Below are 7346 nucleotides of genomic sequence, written 5' to 3'. Positions count from 1 at the left end.
TCACCTCCACCGAAAAAGACATTCAGATCAGAGAGCTTGTATGTTGTGTACAGCGTGAGTTCAAAAAAATCCTTTTTCATTGAGATCACAAAAAAACTTCACACTCGATCGCGCGAGCTCAGCACCAGCAGTATGCAGTGACGTTTGGGTGGAAATATTTTATTTGAAAAACTTTTGTCAGGCGCGATGTACATAATGTCGCTGATTGCTGGTGATGCTAAGCCTCAGCCAAGCGGCAAGGCACAGTACTAAACGAGCATGCAAGATACAACTGCAACAAGGCGGGACGGGGAAAGGACAAGTGCCAAGCAGAGACAGGCGGTATGGCGGAGCAAAGCGTACCACGTTTGGAAGAGGCAAAGTCCCCGGTTGCCACCGGATCCACGATAACAGACACCACCATGCTTATACGGGAAATAAGGCACGAGAGCCCACCAGGTAAGGCGGGCTGCGGGCAGGAAGACAGAAAATAGAGGACCAGGCATGGGCCGCATAAGCACGTGGCAAGCATAAATGGCTTAAGACGTACTCACGAGGGCCACACCACGCGAGAGTGCGGCAGCATGTGCTGAGTACGATAGTACGATGCCGAGGTAACGCAGGGCGGACCAAGGTGAAGTAGTACTACACAGCCTACAGGCACGAGGCACCTCAGCAGTTGGAGGTGGCGATCGCAGTGTTAGCATCAGTACTGGCAGCTAGCAGTAGCAGATGGGCGTGATTTTTTTCAATACTATCAACGAGGAGCAGCAGGCAACCCTCGTTTTACAATGGTGATTGCATAATCACATGGCAAAACAACAAAAATGCAACCCCATTCTACAGTGCTATGATGTGTGTGTCTCGGGGGGGGGGGGGGGGGGGGGGAGGGGGCGATAACCAGTGGTTTTCGAACAATATATGACTATACTACTCTGCAGCTCATGTATAGAAGTCTGTGAACTTCTAAGAAAGATGTATACAAGTCGCAGCTTCTTCTCGTTTTTTACAAGTCTTACCCTTGTAGCAATTATCTGGTCCACTCATGAAACATTTGTCATTGCATGAACTATCACAAGTACCTGGAAAAAAGTAGGAAGTGGAAAATAGAGACCCAATCAAACTTATTGTCAGAGTGGATGCAAACTTCAGGTATCCTACTCGCCACCCAGTGGCTAAACGTCCCTCTTGCTGCACCAACAATATCAATACGACTCGTAGTCCAGGTTCTGCATTGTGCATGACTGGCCGTTCACGTCTTTGGTCATCTTGTGAATTGTCGTTTAACCTGTTTTCCAGGATAATTTCCCTCAATCTGGAGGTTTGTAACTGACTGTAAAGTATCCCTGCTGAAAGCGTGTGACAATATGACAATGTGTGTAGTGTGACGATACAATGTGTGAGTAGACAAACATTACGATTATGTATTTGTTGTGGTGACATCTGTCATCAGTGTGTCATGCCTCTTACCTCATTGTAGCTTCATCCGTAGTCCGCTTCCATTGTCCTTGTTCTATACTCTATTCTATTTCTTCTAGTGCTAGTCGTTTCACTTCTCATCTTTCCTTGAAGTAGTATATTTGAATTGTAATTGTTTTCCTGCAACGATCGCTCGTCGATCGTTGTGTTATTTATTTGTGTCTTGACTTCATTATTTATTTCGCCAGCGCCTGCAAGGCTGCATGCGCATGCTAGATTCTGTGTTCACGCGTGACTAATGATGTCATCGCTATGCCTTTGCTTGCTGCGCGTAGTCGCGTAGCTGGTCTTGTTTTCTTTGCTTCGTTCGAGTTGCTGTTGCTCGACTTCGTTTTCACAATTTCAGATCTATTTTCTGCACTCAATGGTGGCCGTGCTGGCTGTCGCTGCAATAGCAGCTTCAGCCACGACGGGCCTCTATCGGTTGCTCTGCCGCCATGTTGGACGCCATGTTAGACGTGTCTTTTCCTGGCTGAAGTGCTCATGATTTTGTGTTCTTGTTGTTCTTTTCTTGTTCTCTCTCCTTTTCCTACTTGCATTTTTCGTGATTCATACATTTCCACCAAGAGGCTGCCGTTTGCGCTGGTGTGTTGTGTCGGGCGAAGAGGGGTGATAGAGAGACTAGATAGCTCTAGTTCTCCCACAAGCGTATCGATTGTGATAGCTTTGAAGCAATAGAGAGATTAAGATGCACGTCATTTCTGACGTGACGCGAAAGTTCAGCTTGTCACTTGGCTCACGCATCGAAAAAATAACGCGAGTGACCTGCATGCAGCTCACGCCAAAATTTGGAGTTTTTTTACGCCAAATTTGACGTGAAATTGCACGTCACGTCCGAAATAACGTGCGTCTTAACCTCTCTATTGACTCTGATGATTACAAGTGTAGTCTGCCCAGGTATTTCCCCTTGCATGAGAATGCACAATATCTGTACATCAGAAGCCGAGTAGCGATTCAGAATGCAGGAAAGTATACATATAGCTATCCGAGTGTATTTCATGTACTTCTAAGTACTTACATGGATTGATCTCGATAGAACTAGCGATGTTTGGAGTTGCTCTACCAGCCATCATGTCAACCCATCCAATCTTTTGCGAGCAATGCATGTTTGCCGAACTAGCAATATGGACGTTACCCTTCTCAATAGATCGAAGGAGGGGAGCGCTGAAGTACTGGATGTGGTTGTCCACGATTGACAGTGCATATACTCCACTCAAGAGCTGCTGTCCTCGAATTATCCGAAGTTTAGGAAGTGGAATGATGGCGGCTGAAGTATCATAGATGTCTACATATCCATAGACTTCTTCAATTGTGCTGAGGAATGATGCATCATCACCATCTTCAAGTTTATTGATAACCAACGTTCCCAAGATCCTGGTGCAATTCTCATAGAGTAATCGCATCCTGTCGATGACATAAGTGCGGTTATACCCTTTTGGAATTGATATTTGGAAACGAAGCGTAGAACCTCCATAGGTACTAGCCCGCTCTCCATCAGCACCTGGACAATCACGGCCTGTAACATAGAGTAAGAAGAAGACATACGCCTGCGGCAATGGCATACATGTGCAGTGTAGGCTTACACGAGCACTTAAGTACACAGGCAGGCCTGCCCAACTGGCAAGGTACTATAGTCTGTCTCAACCGACAAAAAAGCGTTGTAATTTCACATCATACATTCATGTTTTAGCCTACGTTAATATGACAATTTTTTCAACCCGCCATGTCCACAGGTTGTCCGGATTGTCTGCATCAAACATCGCGCTTGAATCGCTAAGTGGAAATCTCGACCCGGGTTGGAGTCACGGAAGCATACCACTTCTGATGTGCATATTTTTCACCGTGACTACCATGGTTATACAGCAGTGTACATGCAAGAGACCTGCCAAGGCAGCTGTGCAAGCATCATAGGAATCTAGACTGAATGTCGCTGTCTAAAGAATGCTAGGATGTGTGAAACTGGAAGTCACAGCTAAACAGATCTTCGCCTTCGGTGTGTAGGAATCTAGGAATGGACCTTGTTTTTTTCTAAAATAACCAGTAGTCTCCTCGGGTCAACAATCTTCACGTAAAGCCGAGCCTGCCTATTTTTCAACCGTACCAACTTTCAACCCGCTGAACCCAGCCATAGAGAATGTATTCATTTGGTTTTCATTGCACTGTCCTACATGCTGGCAGCTCAATAGCCGGGTAGGATTCGGATTATTTATATATATTTATTTTATTTATAATACCGTAAAGGACACATTTCAGGCTCATTACGAACATCTTGAAAGTTTTTTTGTTTTCACAAGTATACTTTCAAGCCTTCGGCTCGTCAGGTGAAATACAGGCAAGGGAAAAGGAACAGGAACAGTCTTCGTAATGAGCCTGAAGTGTGTCCTTTTTATGAGTTTTATTGCATTTTTGTCTCAGAGGAAATGTTTACTTATTTTATTTATTTATTTATTTATCGTCTCCACTTCATGGCACATAGTAATACATAGCCAATACAAGAAAGGGAGGGTGAATCCAACCATGGAAAATAGCATTATCAAAAGAAAAAAAGGAAGGGGGTGTCATGGATTAGGATTCAGAGTACAGTAAAACTCCCTAATATCCGGACTTCCCTAATCCGGGCATGTCCGTCTACTGCCGGGGCATCTTTTTGACCCATCTAGAGACATAAAATGGCTTTCAGCGGAAAACGGCCCCAAAACAGTCATACTGATTGGCATACAAATCAACTGTGATCTCTTTTCTATGGGCCAGATGCGCGGCGCGCTGCCTTCATTACATCATTCAGCTGCAGTCCGCGCACTGCGGAAAATCAAACACCGCACTTTCTCTCTGGTTTGAAATGAACTTTCGTACAGAACTGGAGTTCACGCGCCAGAATTCAGAGATCGCGTAGGTACTGGAACGAATCAAGCAAAAACGGATGGGCTCGTACGAGAAATTGTGAGTTTGAATGCATGCTTTCAGAGCGTGATGAAGGCAAGTTACGTAATGAAGGCAGCGCGCCGTGCACTGGGCCGTAACCACAGTTACATACTCTTGTTTATGCACTCTTGGTACAACTTTCAGCCTGTTTGACCTTTTTTGGGTGCACTCCTGTCACTCGAGTTAAACTCGAGTTGAACCTTGGTGTGAAAGTTGTCGCCTGCTGGCGCGGTGACCAGGTGACTTGGGCATGCAGGAGCACGTGACCGCTTGTTCAACCATGTTCGATTGGGAATAAAGGAGGAACGCTGCATCGCAGCATTCTCGGACCAAAACCAGTCGACTCAGCGTCCAAAAGACTACAACATATGGGCCAATCGCGGTCCTCCGGGCTTTTTTTAGAACGAAATGGCGCTCTTAGTGACATTTTGCATACAAATCTCCATATAGTAGGGCACAGTCACCAAGTTTCGGTGGAAGTGCGCAAGTTCGATTGGGAATAAAGGAAGAAGGGAGCGTCTGAGCTTCCTCGGACCAAGACCATTCGACTCAGCACCCCGAAGACTACAACTGGTGAAAATTTGATTTTGGACTTAACTTCCCCTTTAACGGTCTCTGCTGGGATGATAGCTACACCATAGCTCAGTGTTTAGAGCATCGCTGGCCTCAAGCGAAGGTCCCTGGTTCGAGTTCTGGTGGTGAGTCAGGACAGTCAATTTTTCTTCAGACTTTTCTCTTTTCCATTCCCTCAACCTATGAATAACTAATTATGGTGAAGATCATTATTAGTATCCTCCATGCCAGTTCTAGAGCATACAATAACAATAACCTTGGCCGAGCAATGCTGCATGAGAAGTGCTAACTGCAGTGAAAATAACTCGTTTCCGTAAAATGTGCATTGTATGCGTGTTCACAGTTGTGCCTTACCTTCAGCCGCTAAGTGAAAATGGCAATGGTGCAAGAAGAGCAGGATGGTCACCAAGGTCACACACCAAGACAGAGCCATGGAGCAGCTAAACGGTAGCAGTTCTCGCTGTTCTCTCTCACAAGACGTATAAGCAAGCGAAAGAAACTGAATCCTCCTCCCAGCGCCGGAACACCTTTACTAAAAAAAAACCTTCCAACGGGACTAGCTAGCTGCCGTCGCAGTACATCCAGCACCCGCATCAACACGGACATCATTGTAGAGCAACTGAACGATATCTACCATGATCTACGGTCTGTAGTGTAGCTCGAGCAGCATCTCACTGTCTGTCTGTCTGGGATCGCGGTGATTGTGTGGTGCGAAAGCTGGATGCATAAACATTTCCGGATTAGGCGTCACAGGGACAGTCAACCAGGAGCAAGCTTGTGCGGGCGAGCCGCTAACTAACGTGTTACTTCATAGCAGGGAGTCGTATAGAGGGTCTATGACTCCCTGCTTCATAGGCTCATGAGGAGTCATGGTAGATCTGTACAGTCATATACCATGTATACTAGTACTACTACTACTACTACTAGTCTTGCGTTCATAGGCGGATACGGGAAAGTGATTGGTGCGAAAGCATACGTACATGTACCATGTAAATGACAGGTAAGTAACAGTTATTATAAATCCGGATGGAGCGACCTGAGCGGATACGGATAGGAAGCTCAGAGTCAGAGGCTCCCACGTACACATCCCTACCACCACCACCACCACCACCACCGGTAATAATACTAATAACCTGTCGTGAAGGACACCTGAGAACCACGAGGGCCGGAGGCAATGCCAATACCACACAACTCTGTTACTTACCGTGTACATGGCTGCATGCAGGCAGTGCTGCTAGAGAGTAGAAGTTAGTTCAGCACACTTGTACCATGTGTTATGTGGATTGAGATGTACAGCTGAGCCCGCCTGCGAGAGCGACACGGGTAAAGCCTAAACTAAAGGCTCTGATAGCAAGACAATACATTTACATGCCCTCACAGCACCTCTACTGGCTCTAGTAATAGACAAACTATCCATTACTAATCTAGCTTAGTCTTTGTTGAAATGAAAGAGGATGTCCGGCATGAACTAGCCAGTGTTATAATTATACCTATTACTGTAATACAATGATTGTGTACTTGACTACGTCAAGGTTGTGTATAAAACGGATGCTTGGCATTTTCTCTCGCCAGGTACTATCTGCCATCCGTTGCGTCTGCGGATCACGCTCTGTTCGCCGTCGTCACTTCGACCTCGCACCTAGCCTGTCGACCTCGTCCAGGCTGAGGCTCGTCTGGCTCGATATTAGACTGTATTCACAGCCATTAAATTTTATTTTTTGTCACTTCGACCTCGCGCTTGTCGACCTCGTCCAGGCTGAGGCTCGTCTGACGGTCTGGCTCGACAAGTCACATTAGACTGTATTCACAGCCATTTTTTTATCTCCTTTCTTCCTGTTGTATAGTTCCTATCCTGCGTGTATTTACCGCCAGGTGCGTGTTTACCACCATACTCCATACTGACCATAGTTATAAAACAGATTACGGTAGATCTACTACATATACATGTATAACGAAGAGACCAACTGTATTTAGCACAAGCCGTGTAGGTGGGACCGTGTGCATTTGGAGTGCTAGTCGTGAGACAATGTGCCGCTGTCTGGTGATCGCTGAAATGCGTGAAACTTGAAGTACAGTAATCAGTTACAGCTTCACATCCCTTTGATTCCGGTGTCTGTGCATGCTGCTCTGTGCATGGTGGACTCTGCTTCCAGCTAGCTGCCTCGACCGGCCCTAATGACTAATGTAGTGACTAGTGTTGTATCGTCAGAGATGTGTCAGGAACATGGTCGGAAGTACAATGTAAGTAATTTAAAATTGTTACAGACAGTGCCGTCCTGACTGATACCAGGCGGTACACAGACTCGCAGGCGGGCTTCCAAGTAGTTCCATGGCCGGAAGGCATTCTTTTCCTTCAGGGTGCCAGGAAGCACGAGGATGCAGCTACAGTACAG

The sequence above is a fragment of the Sycon ciliatum genome, chromosome 2 (genome assembly GCF_964019385.1).
Source record: "Sycon ciliatum chromosome 2, ocSycCili1.1, whole genome shotgun sequence".
NCBI classification, from domain to species: Eukaryota; Metazoa; Porifera; class Calcarea; order Leucosolenida; family Sycettidae; genus Sycon; species Sycon ciliatum.
Note: the sequence above shows the minus strand (reverse complement) of the source record.